The sequence below is a fragment of the Oncorhynchus gorbuscha genome, linkage group LG20, assembly GCF_021184085.1.
Source record: "Oncorhynchus gorbuscha isolate QuinsamMale2020 ecotype Even-year linkage group LG20, OgorEven_v1.0, whole genome shotgun sequence".
Classification (NCBI taxonomy): domain Eukaryota; kingdom Metazoa; phylum Chordata; class Actinopteri; order Salmoniformes; family Salmonidae; genus Oncorhynchus; species Oncorhynchus gorbuscha.
In genome coordinates, this window is record NC_060192.1 from 9,418,981 (window position 1) to 9,438,667 (window position 19,687).

The following is a 19,687-nucleotide window of genomic DNA, read 5'->3' on the forward strand; positions in this document are numbered from 1 at the left end:
CTCCTCTGTCTCTGCTGCTAAAGCCACTTTCTACCACGCTAAATTCCAAGCATCTGCCTCTAACCCTAGGAAGCTCTTTGCCACCTTCTCCTCCCTCCTGAATCCTCCTCCCCCTCCCCCTCCTCCCTCTCTGCAGATGACTTCGTCAACCATTTTGAAAAGAAGGTCGACGACATCCGATCCTCGTTTGCTAAGTCAAACGACACCGCTGGTTCTGCTCACACTGCCCTACCCTGTGCTCTGACCTCTTTCTCCCCTCTCTCTCCAGATGAAATCTCGCGTCTTGTGACGGCCGGCCGCCCAACAACCTGCCCGCTTGACCCTATCCCCTCCTCTCTTCTCCAGACCATTTCCGGAGACCTTCTCCCTTACCTCACCTCGCTCATCAACTCATCCCTGACCGCTGGCTACGTCCCTTCCGTCTTCAAGAGAGCGAGAGTTGCACCCCTTCTGAAAAAACCTACACTCGATCCCTCCGATGTCAACAATTACAGACCAGTATCCCTTCTTTCTTTTCTCTCCAAAACTCTTGAACGTGCCGTCCTTGGCCAGCTCTCCCGCTATCTCTCTCTGAATGACCTTCTTGATCCAAATCAGTCAGGTTTCAAGACTAGTCATTCAACTGAGACTGCTCTCCTCTGTATCACGGAGGCGCTCCGCACTGCTAAAGCTAACTCTCTCTCCTCTGCTCTTATCCTTCTAGATCTATCGGCTGTGAACCATCAGATCCTCCTCTCCACCCTCTCCGAGTTGGGCATCTCCGGCGCGGCCCACGCTTGGATTGCATCCTACCTGACAGGTCGCTCCTACCAGGTGGCGTGGCGAGAATCTGTCTCCTCACCACGCGCTCTCACCACTGGTGTCCCCCAGGGCTCTGTTCTTGGCCCTCTCCTATTCTCGCTATACACCAAGTCACTTGGCTCTGTCATAACCTCACATGGTCTCTCCTATCATTGCTATGCAGACGACACACAATTAATCTTCTCCTTTCCCCCTTCTGATGACCAGGTGGCGAATCGCATCTCTGCATGTCTGGCAGACATATCAGTGTGGATGACGGATCACCACCTCAAGCTGAACCTCGGCAAGACGGAGCTGCTCTTCCTCCCGGGGAAGGACTGCCCGTTCCATGATCTCGCCATCACGGTTGACAACTCCATTGTGTCCTCCTCCCAGAGCGCCAAGAACCTTGGCGTGATCCTGGACAACACCCTGTCGTTCTCAACCAACATCAAGGCGGTGGCCCGTTCCTGTAGGTTCGTGCTCTACAACATCCGCAGAGTACGACCCTGCCTCACACAGGAAGTGGCGCAGGTCCTAATCCAGGCACTTGTCATCTCCCGTCTGGGTTACTGCAACTCGCTGTTGGCTGGGCTCCCTGCCTGTGCCATTAAACCCCTTCAACTCATCCAGAACGCCGCAGCCCGTCTGGTGTTCAACCTTCCCAAGTTCTCTCACGTCACCCCGCTCCTCCGTTCTCTCCACTGGCTTCCAGTTGAAGCTCGCATCCGCTACAAGACCATGGTGCTTGCCTACGGAGCTGTGAGGGGAACGGCACCTCAGTACCTCCAGGCTCTGATCAGGCCCTACACCCAAACAAGGGCACTGCGTTCATCCACCTCTGACCTGCTCGCCTCCCTACCACTGAGGAAGTACAGCTCCCGCTCAGCCCAGTCAAAACTGTTCGCTGCTCTGGCCCCCCAATGGTGGAACAAACTCCCTCACGACGCCAGGACAGCGGAGTCAATCACCACCTTCCGGAGACACCTGAAACCCCACCTCTTTAAGGAATACCTAGGATAGGATAAGTAATCCCTCTCACCCGCCCCCCTTAAGATTTAGATGCACTATTGTAAAGTGACTGTTCCACTGGATGTCATAAGGTGAATGCACCAATTTGTAAGTCGCTCTGGATAAGAGCGTCTGCTAAATGACTTAAATGTAAATGTAAATGTAATGGATCCAAAGTATTAGTTGATAATATAAAAAAAGACATGTTGGCAAATTAAATCGGTATGTCATCCAGCTCTTCTTGGAAAGAGGAATCATCAGAAGCAGCCATTGTAACCAAATAGTTTATCAGTCTCGGACAGACATTTACATTTTGAAACTTGTGGATAAAATCTTTACAGCCCTTAACAACAATAAATACACCCTTGGCATCTTTTTAGATTTATCTAAAGTGTTTAACATGGTTGATCATGAAACATTACTTTCTAAATTGCATTATTAAAGGTTTCATGATTGTAAATATTATTGGTTATATAGTTATGTTTATGAGAAAAAATGTTTTATGCAAACTGCTGTGCGTCTACTAGGGCCAAGATATCCTATGGTAGACCACAGGGTTCGATAATCAAACCTTTGTTATTCCTAATATACATCATTGACCTTGCTGCTGTGTCTTCTACTGTACTTCCCGTTCTCTTTGCTGATGATACCAATTTGATCTAATCACACAATCATTTTTATTCACTTATTAATGAAGCCAACTCCGGTATGGCCTAATTTTCTGCATGGTTCCTGGATAAACAAACTATGTTTACATTTTGAAAAATCCAACTATATTGTATTAACTAGTAAGAATAAGAAATATTGTTTTTTTTAAAAATCATGAAAAGACAGAAAAGAGAATGAAATGGAACAAGTTACATCCACTAGATTCTGCTGAGATCTAATTGATCAAAAGTTATCCTGGAAAGATAATTCTCAATTTGTCTGTGGCAAAGTGATGAAATCTGTTGGTATCATCAGAAAGATTAGTGGTTTGGTTTGTCAGGCTTGCTTCCTAACTCTATTCTATAGCTTAATTTACCCATATCTAATTTACTGTAATATTGTCTGGGCCAGTGAATACAGTTGAAGTCGGAAGTTTACATACAGCTTAGCCAAATACTTTAAACTCAGTTTTTCACAATTCCTGACATTTAATCCTAGTAAACAATCCCTGTCTTAGGTCAGTTAGGATCACCACTTTATTTTAAGAATGTGAAATGTCAGAATAATAGTAGAGAATGATTTATTTCAGGTTCTATTTCTTTCATCACACTCCCAGTGGGTCAGAAGTTTACATACACTGAATTAGTGTTTGGTAGCATTGCCTTTAAATTGTTTGACTTGGATCAAATGTTTCGGGTAGCCTTCCACAAGCTTCACACAATAAGTTGGGCCTATGTCTCCTGACAGAGCTGGTGTAACTGAGTCAGGTTTTTAGGCCTCCTTACTCGCACAAACTTCAGTTCTGCCCATACATTTTCTATGGGATTGAGGTCAGAGCTTTGTGATGGCCACTCCAATACCTTGACTTTGTTGTCCTTAAGCCATTTTGCCACAACTTTGGAAGTATGCTTGGGGTCATTGTCCATTTGGAAGACCCATTTGCGACCAAGCTTTAACTTCCTGACTGATGTCTTGAGATGTTGCTTCAATATATCCACATAATTTTCTTGCCTCATGATGCCATCTATTTTGTGAAGTGCACCAGTCCCTCCTGCAGCACAGCACCCCCACAACATGATGCTGCCACCCCGTGCTTCACGGTTGGGATGGTGTTCTTTGACTTGCAAGCATCCCCTTTTTCCTCCAAACACAACGATGGTCATTATAGCCAAACAGTTCTATTTTTGTTTCGTCAGACCAGAGGACATTTCTCCAAAACGTACGATCTTGTCCCCGTGTGCAGTTGCAAACCGAAGTCTGTCTTTTTTATGGCGGTGAAGAAGCAGTGACTTCTTCCTTGCTGAGTGGCCTTTGAGGTTATATCAATATAGGACTCGTTTTACTGTGGATATAGATATAGATAGATATAGATACTTTTGTACCTGTTTCCTCCAGCATCTTCACAAGGTTCTTTGCTGTTGTTCTGGGATTTATTTGCACTTTTCACACCAATATATGTTAATCTCTAGGAGACAGAACGCGTCTCCTTCCTGAGCAGTATGACGGCTGCATGGTCCCATGGTGTTTATAATTGCGTACTATTGTTTGTACAGATGAACGTGGTACCTTCAGGCATTTGGAAATTGCTCCTAAGGATGAACCATACTTGTGGCGGTCTACATTTCTTTGCTGAGGTTTTGGCTGATTTATTTTGATTTTCCCATGATTTCAAGCAAAGAGGCACTGAGTTTGAAGGTAGGCTTTGAAATACATCCACATGTACACCTCCAATTGACTCAAATGGTGGCAATTAGCCTATCAGAAGCTTCTAAAGCCATGTCATCATTTTCTGGAATTTTCTTCTGACACACTGGAATTGTGATACAGTGAATTCTAAGTGAAATAAACTCTGTAAAAAATTGTTGAAAAAATGACTTGTGTCATGCACAAAGTAGATGTCCTAACCGACTTGCCAAAACTATAGTTTGTTAACAAGAAATATGTTTTAATGACTCCAACCTAAGTGTTATGTAAACTTCCGACTTCAGCTGTATATGATATTGGGATTACTCCGAGTATCACACATGGACATTTCCCATGGCCTCATATGGATTCATTGAATATCCTGAGATATGTGTCATCCTATTTTCTCTCTTCATGTTGACAAATACTGACTGTATACATACACTACCGTTCAAACGTTTGGGGTCACTTTGAAATGTCCTTGTTTTAAAAAGAAAAGCACATTTTTTGTCCATTAAAACAACATCAAATTGATCAGAAATATGGTGTAGACATGGTTAATGTTGTAAATGACAATTGTACCTGGGAATGGCTGGTTTGTAATGGAATATCTGCATAGGCGAACAGAGGCCCATTATCAGCAACCATCACTCCTGTGTTCCAATGGCACATTGTGTTAGCTAAGTTGATCATTTTAAAAGGCTTATTGATCACTGGAAAACCCTTTTGCAAATATGTTAGCACAGCTGAAAACTGTTGTTCTGATTAAAGAAGCAATTAAACTGGCCTTCTTTAGACTAGTTGAGTATCTGGAAAATCAACATTTGTGGGTTCGATTACAGGCTCAAAATGGCCAGAAACAAAGAGCTCTTTTCTGAAACTCATCCGTCTATTCTTGTTCTGAGAAATGAAAGCTATTCCATGTGAGAAATTGCCAAGAATCTGAAGATCTCGTACAACCCTGTGTACAACTCCCTTCACAGAACATCGCAAACTGGCTCTAACGAGTGCCCCGGTGCACAACTGAGCAAGAGGACAAGTATATTAGGGCTTTCTCCTATAGAGCTTTTTATGGAATGGTTTGCCTACCCATGTGAGAGACGCAGACTCGGTCTCAACCTTCTTTACTGAAGACTCATCTCTTCAGCAGGTCATATGATTGAGTGTAGTCTGGCCCAGGAGTGTGAAGGTGAACGGAATGGCTCTGGAGCAACGAACCGCCCTTGCTGTCTCTGCCTGGCCAGTTCCCCTCTCTCCACTGGGATTCTCTGCCTCTAACCCAATTACAGGGGCTGAGTCACTGGCTTACTGGTGCTCTTTCATGTTGTCCCTAGGAGGGGTACGTCACTTGAGTGGGTTGAGTCACTGACGTGATCTTCCAGTCTGGGTTGGCGTCCTCCCTTGGATTGTGCCGTGGCGGAGATCTTTGTGGGCTATACTCTTTGTGGGCTATATCTCTCTAATTCTCTCTTTCTTTCTTTCTTTCTTTCTTTCTTTCTTTCTTTCTCTCTCTCGGAGGACCTGAGCCCTAGGACCATGCCTCAGGACTACCTGGCATGATGACTCCTTGCTCTCCCCAGTCCACCTGGCTGTGCTGCTGCTCCAGTTTCAACTGTTCTGCCTGCGGCTATGGAACCCTGACCTGTCGTGCTACCTGTCCTAGACCTAGAGATACTCTTAATGATCGGCTATGAAAAGCCAACTGACATTTTCTCCGGAGGTGCTGACTTGTTGCACCCTCAACAACTACTGTGATTATTATTATTTGACCATGCTGGTCATTTATGAACATTTGAACATCTTGGCCATGTTCTGTTATAATCTCCACCCGGCACAGCCAGAAGAGAACTGGCCACCCCGCATAGCCTGGTTCCTCTCTAGGTTTCTTCCTAGGTTTGGACCTTTCTAGGGATTTTTTCCTAGCCACCATGCTTCTACACCTGTATTGCTTGCTGTTTGGGGTTTTAGGCTGGGTTTCTGTACAGCACTTTGAGATATCAGCTGATGTAAGAAGGGCTATAAAGATACATTTGATTTGATTAGAGTGTCTAGTTTGAGAAACAGACGCCTCACAAGTCCTCAACTGGCAGCTTCATTAAATGGTACCCGCACAACACCAATCTCAACGTCAACAGTGAAGAGGCTACTCTGGGATGCTGGCCTTCTAGGTAGTGATCAATTAGCCTTTTAAAATTATAAACTTTGATTAGCTAACACAACGTGCCATTGGAATGCAGGAGTGATGGTTGCTGTTTCAAAAATAAGGGCATTTCTAAGTGACCACAAACATTTGAATGGTAGTGTATGTGTTTTCTCAGCACATTAAAGATAGGAAACTGTATTGATTCCAGATATGCTTCTCATGGCTGAGGTCCATATCCTGATCTTGATATGCTTTTTGATATGCTGAAAATAAGAACAATTTCTGATGCATTTATGAGTTTTCACCACATGCTGAATAATTTGACAAATATGATATCCTTATTTTTCTTTCAAGCACAAATCATTTTTGGATTCCCTCCGGATATTGAGCCATTAGATATCTCCAGAGAGGCCTATGTGGACATCTTCATTTGTCTATATGATGACAAATACTAAGAGTAGGTCTACATAGGGTATTTTCTCAGCAAATACAATGCATATGCTCTTGACTGATGTCCATATCAGGATCTTGATATGTGTTTTGATATGCTAAATAAGGGCCATTTCTGATGCTTACTTGAGTTGAATGCTTATTGCTTAATGCTTAATAATTTGGCAAATATTAAATCCATATTCTTTCAGACACTAGCTATAATTGCGCAAACTACAAACTAAAAGTGCTGTAACTGGTAGCCTAGCAACAAGAATCACATATTTTCTGCTTTTGAGTTCCAACTGTCATTTTTAATTTGGGCAGCACAAATGAGTGTGTGGTCGAACTGACAACTGGAAAATCAAAGAAGTGAGAAGCTGTTCAGAACATAACTCAAAGAAGTACATGCTTAAGTGAGTAGCTAATTTGAGATGTTTTATTTATCTTAGCTAGTAACTAGAATCAAGGACGTTAGCTAATTTGGCCAGCAGCCAGGTGGGCTAGCTTACTAGACTTGATAGAGGGGTAAAAGCTAACTGGTAGCTTAGCTATCTAACAAATAACAAAATTGACTTCCCTTCAGGGAATATTTTTTTAACCACCTATAAAGCCTCAAGGTCAAAGCTAACATTTTAAAACTTTTCGGCATATTTTGTATTACTGGTTAATATAATCTAACTAGCTAACTAACGTAGCTAGCTAACTAGCAAATTAGCTCACCATGAATGAAATTGGTAGAGTAGCTACCTTGTGGTATAGTTCTGTGATATTACAATATTTCCTTGCAATATCGACATTATTTTGATTGATGATTTATGCATTGACAGTTTGGAGTGGATCACAGACCTACAATATCACCTTAGGTCTTGACTGGTGACCCAGTCTGCACCCATCGTTCATACCAAACAGGGTAGGCACGGGTAATGAGGACATCCTCATTGTGCAACACATCCTGACCAATGAGGAGGATTCCAATCAGGGCAAGTCACACCCAAATGGATAATAACCTCGAAATCGACAATAAAATCGAGCAAAACTCCTATAACACTGTACTGTGCTCTACTGTACTGAACTCTACTCTACTCTATTGTGATTTACTGTGCTGCACTATAATGTCCATACTTGTGAAATATACAGTAGATGTCTATGATTGGTACAGATTTGGTCCGATCTGGACCAACCTAATTTGGTCGTGTTTGGGGCGGCGTAGAATAATAGCCAAACATGCAAAGGAGGATATTACCTTTGTGTACCTATTTAGGATACAACACCCTGCAGAGAATGACGTTCATGATTATGCATTTCTGTATAGTACAGAGCAAGGACCCAGGATGACATTCTGTTACTGAGTGTTGATCCACCTACCGTAGTTCAATAACCACAATAAATGTTTTTAAACTCACGGTGTCATATCATAGCGAACACCCCATTCTTTCTGCAGACATCTGTGAATCTTAATTCAGAGTAGGTATTTAACAGAGCTCTGGGAAAACGTGTTCACCAAAAACTGAAGGAGCATCTGCATTCTTCCTCAAGGGCATTCGGGATGGCAGATGGGGGAGCGTTAGCATCTTCCTCTGATTTCAAAGGTTGTATGTTAGAAACCAGCGATAAAAAGTTGTTTTTGATATTTTTGTTTTAAGCCTATCCCGAACCTTAACCCTTACCTTTGGCATTCAGAGTTAATGCCTAACCTTAAGAATTTGGAGTTAATGCCTGAACTTAACCCTTGTGTTGTCTTAAGTGTCAAAAATGACCCACCACTATGTTTAACAGCAGACAAAACCCCCTAAATGAGACTTTTCCTAGAGTGACCCCAACATTAGAAAAAGTGAAACATCGTCTTTGTTCATATTTCCGTGAAAGCTATACTCCACCAGGGTACAAAGATTGTCTTAGGGTCATTTTTGATCCAGCAGTTATAAAATAATTTACACAGCGCAAAAACCACAAAGACACACACACACACACATACACACACACAATGAGAAATTGAGATTATGCATACTACTGATTGAACTGAGCCAACAGCTCCTGAAGAGGAAGATCCCCCTGCATCCCTTACACCTGCAGGAGGATGACTGCCCGCTGGCCCATGGTCATCTTCCATAACATCATTGATGTATCCTCATACAATGCCTTCGTGATATGGAACAAGATCAACCCTACCTGGATGCCTGATAAGCAGAACAAGAGGAGGATGTTCCTGGAGCAGCTGGGAAAGGCACTTGTAACCCCATACATTCAAAGAAGGGAGTGCCTTCCCCACACAGCAGCCTCTGCAGTGCTTGTGAAAGCTGTTCAGGGGGTTGAATCTTGTCCTGATCCACCTGAGGCTGCAGCTGGGGCAGGCAAGAAGAGGAGATGCCAATTCTGTCCCCCAAGGAAGGACTGTAAAACAAATACTTTGTTCTGCACATCTGAGAAATACATCTGCAAAGTCCATGTACACACAGTTGCATACTGTCTTACATGTGCTAATTAGAGTTGATTGATTTATGTTCTTCACGTTCTTCTTTTGTATCTATTATCTTATTTTATTCTTATCTATTGTTGTTTATACACATTGTGGGTGGGGGCAATGGTTAAAAAAATGGGAGAAGACAAGTATTTTGTCGTTGAATTTCTCATTGTACGGTATAAAATAACATATCACGATGTTGCCAAAAAGGTTCAAGACTCTTATTGTTTCCCTTCAATAAAATGCATTCAAAACTACTTTCTGCACATTTCTGCTACGTTCTTAGGCTATTTAAGTGCTGTTGGACACCTATGCAGTACCTTTAGCAATAATAATAATAATAATAACAAACCTCTACTTTAGTAAAGAAAACAATTATGACAGGTGTGTTGTAATAAAAACGAGTGATGTCCACTGATTAAATTCAGTCTTTCTGCATTGTGAAAATGGGAAACCAAAATATTCACAAACTTTGCGATGAATGACAGATTGTTTCTTCATGCAAAATAGATTTGGGGTTTAAAATTCAATTAAGCTGCTTCATTTTAGGGGATTATTGAAGGCAGGTCATTTTTTACCCTTAGGACAAGGGGAGTATACAGAATGTTAAAACTACACAAGGCTTAACCTTAATGCCAAACTCAACCTTAAACACTTTGAAATGTGATGTTTGAGAAACATGGAAAACGTCTAATTCTAATTGAGAAGGTTGGAGCGAGTGGTCGCATCTGCACGTCGCTCCAACGGGTAGTATAACTTTTTCATTATATTTCATTATATCACAACGGTTTGATTTGTCTTATCTTAGCAATTTCTTCTCAGCTAGCTACATAGCCGTCTTTGTATCAAAGATAATTGCGTAATTATCGTATTTCGCCGTCCTAACGTAGTCTTCACTAGCCAGCTAGCTAACGTCCACTGACTAGCTGCACTGAGAAACTATTACTATTACACTCAACTGAACGACTTGATTAGTTTAGTGTTAGCTACCTACATAGCTGTCTTTGCTGTCTTCGTATCATCGTATCATCGTATCCAAGATAATTGTGTTGTTTAGGTTTAGAGTGTGTAGTCTTAGAGTGATTATCTTAATTTACCGAGGTTAGCTAGCCAGCTATTTGTCGTCCTTAACGTAGGTGACTCTGCTAGCTAGCCAACTCTGCTAGCTAAACAGCTAAACGCTAGCCAACGTCTTCTGTATAGAACTCAACTACCCGATTGTATCACTTTTTCACTTCATTTCATTACAGTACAACGGTTTGATTTGTTTGATCGTAGCTAGCTAAGCTAGCTACATAGCCGTCTTTGTATCAAAGATAATTGTGTAGTCTAAGCGATTTTCTAGGTTCGCTAGCCATCTATTGTCGTTCTTTTAACGCAACGTAACGTAAACAACACTGCTGCTAGCCTGCTAGCCCCGAATAGCAACACTGCAGAAACTATTACACTCAACGGAACGACTTGATTAGTGTAGTGTCAACAACGCACCCACTGCCAGCTGGCCTACTTCAGCAGTACTGTATCATTTTAGTCAATAAGATTCTTGCTATGTAGCTTAACTTTCTGAACATTCGAGACGTGTAGTCCACTTGTCATTCAATCTCCTTTGCATTAGCGTAGCCTCTTCTGTAGCCTGTCAACTATGTGTCTGTTTATCCCTGTTCTCTCCTCTCTGCACAGACCATACAAACGCTCCACACCGCGTGGCCGCGGCCACCCTAAGCGCGCCTACGACCCACGTGGAGTTCCAGGTCTCCGGTAGCCTCTGGAACTGCCAATCTGCGGTCAACAAGGCAGAGTTCATCTCAGCCTATGCCTCCCTCCAGTCCCTCGACTTCTTGGCACTGACGGAAACATGGATCACCACAGACAACACTGCTACTCCTACTGCTCTCTCTTCGTCCGCCCACGTGTTCTCGCACACCCCGAGAGCGTCTGGTCAGACCGGGATCCTCATCTCTCCCAAGTGGTCATTCTCTCTTTCTCCCCTTACCCATCTGTCTATCGCCTCCTTTGAATTCCATGCTGTCACAGTTACTAGCCCTTTCAAGCTTAACATCCTTATCATTTATCGCCTCCAGGTTCCCTCGGAGAGTTCATCAATGAGCTTGATGCCTTGATAAGCTCCTTTCCTGAGGACGGCTCACCTCTCACAGTTCTGGGCGACTTTAACCTCCCCACGTCTACCTTTGACTCTTTCCTCTCTGCCTCCTTCTTTCCACTCCTCTCCTCTTTTGACCTCACCCTCTCACCTTCCCCCCTACTCACAAGGCAGGCAATACGCTCGACCTCATCTTTACTAGATGCTGTTCTTCCACTAACCTCACTGCAACTCCCCTCCAAGTCTCCGACCACTGCCTTGTATCCTTTTCCCTCTCGCTTCATCCAACACCTCCCACACTGCCCCTACTGGATGGTATCGCCGTCCCAACCTTCGCTCTCTCTCCCCCGCTACTCTCTCCTCTTCCATCCTATCATCTCTTCCCTCCGCTCAAACCTTCTCCCACCTATCTCCTGATTCTGCCTCCTCAACCCTCCTCTCCTCCCTCTCTGCATCCCTTGACTCTCTATGTCCCCTATCCTCCAGGCCGGCTCGGTCCTCCCCTCCCCGCTCCGTGGCTCGATGACTCATTGCGAGCTCACAGAACAGGGCTCCGGGCAGCCGAGCGGAAATGGAGGAAAACTTCGCCTCCCTGCGGACCTGGCATCCTTTCACTCCCTCCTCTCTACATTTTCCTCCTCTGTCTCTGCTGCTAAAGCCACTTTCTACCACGCTAAATTCCAAGCATCTGCCTCTAACCCTAGGAAGCTCTTTGCCACCTTCTCCTCCCTTCTGAATCCTCCGCCCCCTCCCCCCCCTCCTCCCTCTCTGCAGATGACTTCACAACCATTTTGAAAAGAAGGTCGACGACATCCGATCCTCGTTTGCTAAGTCAAACGACACCGCTGGTTCTGCTCACACTGCCCTACCCTGTGCTCTGACCTCTTTCTCCCTCTCTCCAGATGAAATCTCGCGTCTTGTGACGGCCGGCCGCCCAACAACCTGCCCGCTTGACCCTACTTCTCCAGACCATTTCCGGAGACCTTCTCCCTTACCTCACCTCGCTCATCAACTCATCCCTGACCGTTGGCTACGTCCCTTCCGTCTTCAAGAGAGCGAGAGTTGCACCCCTTCTGAAAAAACCTACACTCGATCCCTCCGATGTCAACAATTACAGACCAGTATCCCTTCTTTCTTTTCTCTCCAAAACTCTTGAACGTGCCGTCCTTGGCCAGCTCTCCCGCTATCTCTCTCTGAATGACCTTCTTGATCCAAATCAGTCAGGTTTCAAGACTAGTCATTCAACTGAGACTGCTCTCCTCTGTATCATCCGCACTGCTAAAGCTAACTCTCTCTCCTCTGCTCTCATCCTTCTAGATCTATCGGCTGCCTTCGATACTGTGAACCATCAGATCCTCCTCTCCACCCTCTCCGAGTTGGGCATCTCCAAAAGGCCCACGCTGGATTGCGTCCTACCTGACAGGTCGCTCCTACCAGGTGGCGTGGCAGAATCTGTCTCCTCACCACGCGCTCTCACCACTGGTGTCCCCAGGGCTCTGTTCTTGGCCCTCTCCTATTCTCGCTATACACCAAGTCACTTGGCTCTGTCATAACCTCACATGGTCTCTCTTATCATTGCTATGCAGACGACACACAATTAATCTTCTCCTTTCCCCCTTCTGATGACCAGGTGGCGAATGCATCTCTGCATGTCTGGCAGACATATCAGTGTGGATGACGGATCACCACCTCAAGCTGAACCTCGGCAAGACGGAGCTGCTCTTCCTCCCGGGGAAGGACTGCCCGTCCATGATCTCGCCATCACGGTCGACAACTCCATTGTGTCCTCCTCCCAGAGCGCCAAGAACCTTGGCGTGATCCTGGACAACACCCTGTCGTTCTCTACTAACATCAAGGCGGTGGCCCGTTCCTGTAGGTTCATGCTCTACAACATCCGCAGAGTACGACCCTGCCTCACACAGGAAGCGGCGCAGGTCCTAATCCAGGCACTTGTCATCTCCCGTCTGGATTACTGCAACTCGCTGTTGGCTGGGCTCCCTGCCTGTGCCATTAAACCCCTTCAACTCATCCAGAACGCCGCAGCCCGTCTGGTGTTCAACCTTCCCAAGTTCTCTCACGTCACCCCGCTCCTCCGTTCTCTCCACTGGCTTCCAGTTGAACCTCGCATCCGCTACAAGACCATGGTGCTTGCCTACGGAGCTGTGAGGGGAACGGCACCTCAGTACCTCCAGGCTCTGATCAGGCCCTACACCCAAACAAGGGCACTGCGTTCATCCACCTCTGGCCTGCTCGCCTCCCTACCACTGAGGAAGTACAGCTCCCGCTCAGCCCAGTCAAAACTGTTCGCTGCCCTGGCCCCCCAATGGTGGAACAAACTCCCTCACGACGCCAGGACAGCGGAGTCAATCACCACCTTCCGGAGACACCTGAAACCCCACCTCTTTAAGGAATACCTAGGATAGGTTAAGTAATCCCTCTCACCCCACCCCCCCCCTAAGTTTTAGATGCACTATTGTTAAGTGACTGTCCCACTGGATGTCATAAGGTGAATGCACCAATTTGTAAGTCGCTCTGGATAAGAGCGTCTGCTAAATGACTTAAATGTAAATGTAATGTAAATGTAATTCTGACGTGAGACTGTGAGAGCTGATGGTAAATATCACATGTGCTAGCATGACTGACTAACAAGGCGACAGGTGCAACACATCCTCCAATCAGGGCAAGCCACACCCAAACAGAAATAACCTTAATCGATATTGGTGGACCGGCAACAGTTGTTGGTTAACACTCCAAATTGAGCTCAGCTGCATTCAATTTGCTTTGATCATCCTTGAGACGGCACCACAACTTGATTGGAGCACACCTGTGGCCAATTCAATTGTTTGGACACGATTTTAGAAAGAAACACACCTGCCTATATAAGGTCCAACAGTTGATGGATCATGTCAGAGCAGAAACTATGCTATGAAGTCCAAGGAATTGTCAGTAGAGTTCAGAGAATTGTGATGAGGCTGGGGAAGGGTATAAAATAAAGGGTATAAAATAATTTCTAGGGTGTTGAAAGTTTCCAAAAGCACAGTGGTCTCCGTCATAGGGAAAAATATGGAACTACCCAGATTCTGCCTAGAGCTGGCAGTCCGACGAAACTGAGCAACATACAAAGAAGGACCTTGGTCAGGGAGGTGACCAAGAACCCAATGACCACTCTAACAGAACTACAGAGTTCCTTGGCTGAAATGCAAGAACCTGCCAGAACGACAAATCTCTATAGCACTTCACCATTCTGGGCTTTATGGGAGAGTGGCCAGGGCTGAGAAAAAGGCACATGACTGCATGCCTGGAGTTTACAAAAAGGCGTGTGAAAGGGAAAAGATTCTGTGGTCTGATGAGACAAACATTTTATTCTTTGGCCTGAATGCAAAGCGCTATGTCTGGAGAAAACCAGGCACGGCTCTTCACCTGTCTAACACCATCCCTACCGTGAAGCATCGTGGTGGTAGCATCATGCTATGGGGATACTTTTCAGTGGCAGGGAGACTGGTAAGGATAAAGGGAACAATGAATGTAGCCAAATGCAGGCAAATCCTTGATAGCCTGCTTTGGAGTGCAAACCACCTTACACTGGGGGCAAAGATTTTACATTCCAACAGGACAATGACCCTTACATACAGCCAAAGCAACTCTGGAATGGCTTCAGAACAAAAATGTGTAAGTCCTTAAGTTGCCCAAACTTGAATCCCATTGAAAATCTGTGGAACAAGTTGAGGGTTGTTGTTCATCGCCTCAACCCAATTGAGATGGTTTGGGATGAGTTGGACCACAGAATGAAGGAAAAGCAGCAAACAAATGCTCAGCATATGTGGGAACTCCTTCAAGCTGTTGAAAAAGCATTCCAGGTGAAGCTGGTTGAGAGAATGCCAAGAGTGTACAAAGCTGTAAACAAGGCAAAGGGTGGCTACTTTGAAGAATCTCAAACATAAAATATATTTAGATTCGTTTAAAACTTTTTTTTTGGTTACTACATGATTCCATATGTGTTATTTCATAGGTAAAGTAACAATAAAGAAAAACCCTTGAATGAGTAGGTGTGTCTAAACATTTGACTGGTGCTGTGCATACTAGGCAGTGTCAGAGGAACGTCCAAAAAATGGTTAGACTCCAGCCACAGACTCCAGCCACTCTGCTACCGGACTGCAAGCGGTACCGGAGTCTCTACCCCCAAGCTATAAGACTACTGAACAATTGAATTGCCACTATTTATTATTTATACATTGACCCCCACCCCATTTATTTCAACACTGCTGCTACTCTGTGTTTATTATCTATGCATAGTCACTCTTTCTTATTTAACTATGCTAGTCAGTTAAGAACAAATTCTTATTTCAATGACAGCCTAGGAATAGTGGGTTAACTGCCTTGTTCAGGGGTAGAACAACAGATTTTTACCTTGTAAGCACAGGAATTTGATCTTGCAACCTTTTGGTTACTAGTCCAACGCTCTAACCAATAGGCTACCTGCCGCCACTTCTCTACCCCAACCTACATGTACAAACTACTTTGACTAACCTGTACCCCTGCACATTGACTCGTACCGGTACCCCCTGTATATAGTCTTGTTATTGTTATGTCGTTTTGTTACCTTTTATTTTTTTACTTTAGTTTATTTAGTAAATATTTCCTTAACTATTTCTTGAACAACATTGTTGGTTAAGGGCTTGTAAGTAATCATTTTACGGTAACCTGCTGTACTCGGCGCATGTGAACTCAGTGCCATTTGTTCTTAGATTATTATTAATCTCATGCCTCTGTGCCTCACATATACAGTATGTATTGTGCTCAACTCGTATTGTCCCACTAGTTGTACTAATATTCTACGTACGCCTTGAAATACAGCCAGAGACTCTTTCCTCGCCCACAACATTTTCCCACAATGCACCATAATTAATACTGTAAAGGGTATTTACTGCATATTCTACAGTTTTTTACTGTTGAAATTACAGAAAGGTTTTACAGTGTGCTGTACGGTAATTTACTGTGCATTCTTCAGTAATCTGGGGTGGCAGGTAGCCTAGTGGTTAGAGCGTTGGACATGAATCCCCGAGCTGACAAGGTAAAAAAACGTGGCAGTTAACCCACTGTTCCCAGGCCGTCATTGAAAATAAGAATTTGTTCTTAATTAACTGACTTGCCTAGTAAAATAAAATAAAAAATCTGCTGTATCAGTTTATACACTATCATACTGTTGACAAATACAGTAATTTACTGATCAAATTACAAAAACTACAGTGTAGTTTATAACTAAAAGAGTTGTTACAATATCCATATCATCTCATCACAACATACAGCGTTTAGTAGTGATGTTATATTTGATACCGAGGAATGCGTCGAAATCGCTAAGTATATCATCAATTACGTCTGAAGCTTTGTTTGATCATGTGCTTTTTCAAACTGTGTGTTGCAAAATGATGAACCACTGATTTCGCTATGGTTACGGTGCTCTCTTCATTTCAAGCTGCTTTCTAACACTGACCGCTACTGGACACTGTAATTACATATATAGTTCAAATGTTGTACAATATGTTTCACCTGACCAGTAGCTTAGCAGGTAGAGTAGGGAACAGTCAGAGACATGAGGGTATGAGGTTGAAACTTGTTGAAGGCACACTATTTAGAATGTATATTTATGTGAAACCACACTTTCTGCACTGTTCTAATTAGTTTTTAGTATTTTATAAGGTTCTGTCTTAAGCATCCTAAATGCTGCCATTGATTCCGTTTTTCTATAGGAAAAATTAAGGGAAAAATTATGTCTACAAACCTGGGATTCCAACTGATTATAAGCTACTAAAGCCAACGACGTACCGCTGCACTGTGAGATTTGATGAAAACAGTGGAATAAAATAATATTTATATTATAATGGTATGCTGCTATATTTTGATGACCAGCAGTATGTATTGTGAACATATAATGAAGCTGCGCATAATTTACATTTTATGGCACAATTTGGTGAGAGCGCTGATGCCTTCAGAAAGCCTTTGTTACCCATCACTAGTGATCAGCAGGTGAATGGTTCAAATCACAGGCAGTCAGTCTCCACCTCTACATATGGCCTCATGTCATGCAAAAGGCCATCTGATATTCTATTATGAGCAATGACTTATACAAGTCACATGTGCGTTGACATGTGTACTAAGTACCGAAAGCCACTGCCTACAGTAGTATTTATTTACTTTCATTCACATCTGACATGTACGGAGTCCAAGTGATTACCAGTACACGCACACATTATCCTGTTCCAAGACAAACTTGACTTGAGTGACCTAACACGGAACGTTGAATTACTGAAGAAGTTCTGTAAAAGACTTTAAAATAAGAAAATACTTATAGCGGCCTGGGAAAGTCTGAGAAATTGTTTCAGCCCCCAGGGAGCTCTCCACAGTAATCTTCCTATTTGGTTCGCGACACCGGTTGGTCCCATTGGTGTTACTCGGATCATGTGACATGGCACTGACCTCAGATTCTCAGAGCAGGTCCATCCTGCAACTGGGGACCCAATGAAAACATATTAACCAGAGAGAGAGCATCTTATTGGTTTTTGAGGGAGGAACCCATGGGCCACTAATGCAAAGTAAAAAATGCCTGTCTGTTGTAATCCTGTTGTGTATACTGTTTTTCTATTAACCATGCGTGCGTACATTTCTCTGTGGTTGTTTGCTACATTAATAGGTTTTTATTTCTGTTAGTCTGCATGTGTTATTGTAACAGTTTGAGTTTGGTTATCTTCCCTACCAAGCCTTTGACTTGGTTGTTATTTAACCATCGCTGAAACTGTAACAATGGGAGAGAGAGAAATGTCAGACAAGCCTTTTTGAAGCCATTTTTATTCAAGTTCCTGTTATTCACCTTTCAGGAAGAAGTCCTTGAAAGACTTTCTATTATTTATTGTAAGCTGTTCTTCACAACAACAAAAAATGGTGTAAAAAACAACCCAATTTGGGCAAATATTGCACAGAACAGACATTGGTTATTTTGACCCAGCCATTTTGGTCACAAACAACGCAATGTTTTATCTTTGCTGGGTTATTAAGCTATGATCCACCAGGTCAGATCATAAAACTGGAGGCGTGGCTTAGTAGGGGTGTGGCTTTCAGATTTTTTGAACAACCGTGAGAGTAAACGTAATTTCAAACATGAATGACATTTACTCTCACATTCAAAAATAACTATCTGAAAACCACGCCCCCCCAATAGTCCACGCCTTTGGATTACACAATTATGGGTTCATTTAACCATCAATTGGGATTTTATTCACATTCATACTGGGTAGACCCAGCAGATGTTATTTTTCTTCACATAATCATAGGTTATTTTAGAGATGCATGGCTTTCGGATAGGGTTTTACGGCCACCTGTGAGAAAAAATGTCATTCCTGTTCATCATGGTATGCTTGTACAAATGAAATTTGAATTTCCCTTCAAAAATGTTCCATAGTACATATTTACATTCCTGTAATACCATTATTATTTAAATATCATATCAAAGTAACAACTATCCCAACATTGGGATACACATAGGCACTTGATGAACTCAACTAGTCTAAGCCTTCTTACACTACAAAAACACCAGCGCTCAATCTTGATAATTATTGACAATACAACAGAGCAAATGAACCGGAAAGACATTTATTCTCATGGGAGGCCAAAAATAAAAATCTGAAAGCCACGCCTCTACTAAGCCAGGCTTCCAATCTTCTGAGCTGAGCTGGTGGATCATAGCTCAATAACCCAACTGGCTGGGTGAAAAATATTTACTGCCCAATATTTACCCAGCGCAGTTCTAATTTTTTCACCCAGTATTTTATTTAGTGTATGTACAGTATCAGTATGTCATTACTCTGATGATGCAGTGATCATTTATTTTGTATTATGTGAAGTCACACACTATATATACAGTCGAAGTCGGAAGTTTACAACTCGTTTTTCAACCACTCCACAAATTTCTTTTCTTAAATTTCTTTGTTATATCTGGAGTACTTCTCCTGTCCTATTCGGTGTCCTGTGTGAATCTAAGTGTGCGTTCTCTAATTCTCTCCTTCTCTCTTTCTTTCTCTCTCTCGGAGGACCTGAGCCCTAGGACCATGCCCCAGGACTACCTGACATGATGACTCCTTGCTGTCCCCAGTCCACCTGGCCATGCTGCTGCTCCAGTTTCAACTGGCCTGGGCCCTAGGACCATGTCCCAGGACTACCTGACATGATGACTCCTTGCTGTCCCCAGTCCACCTGGCCATGCTGCTGCTCCAGTTTCAACTGTTCTGCCTTACTATTATTCAACCATGCTGGTCATTTATGAACATTTGAACATCTTGGCCACGTTCTGTTATAATCTCCACCCGGCACAGCCAGAAGAGGACTGGCCACCCCACATATGCTCTCTCTAATTCTCTCTTTCTTTCTCTCTCTTGGA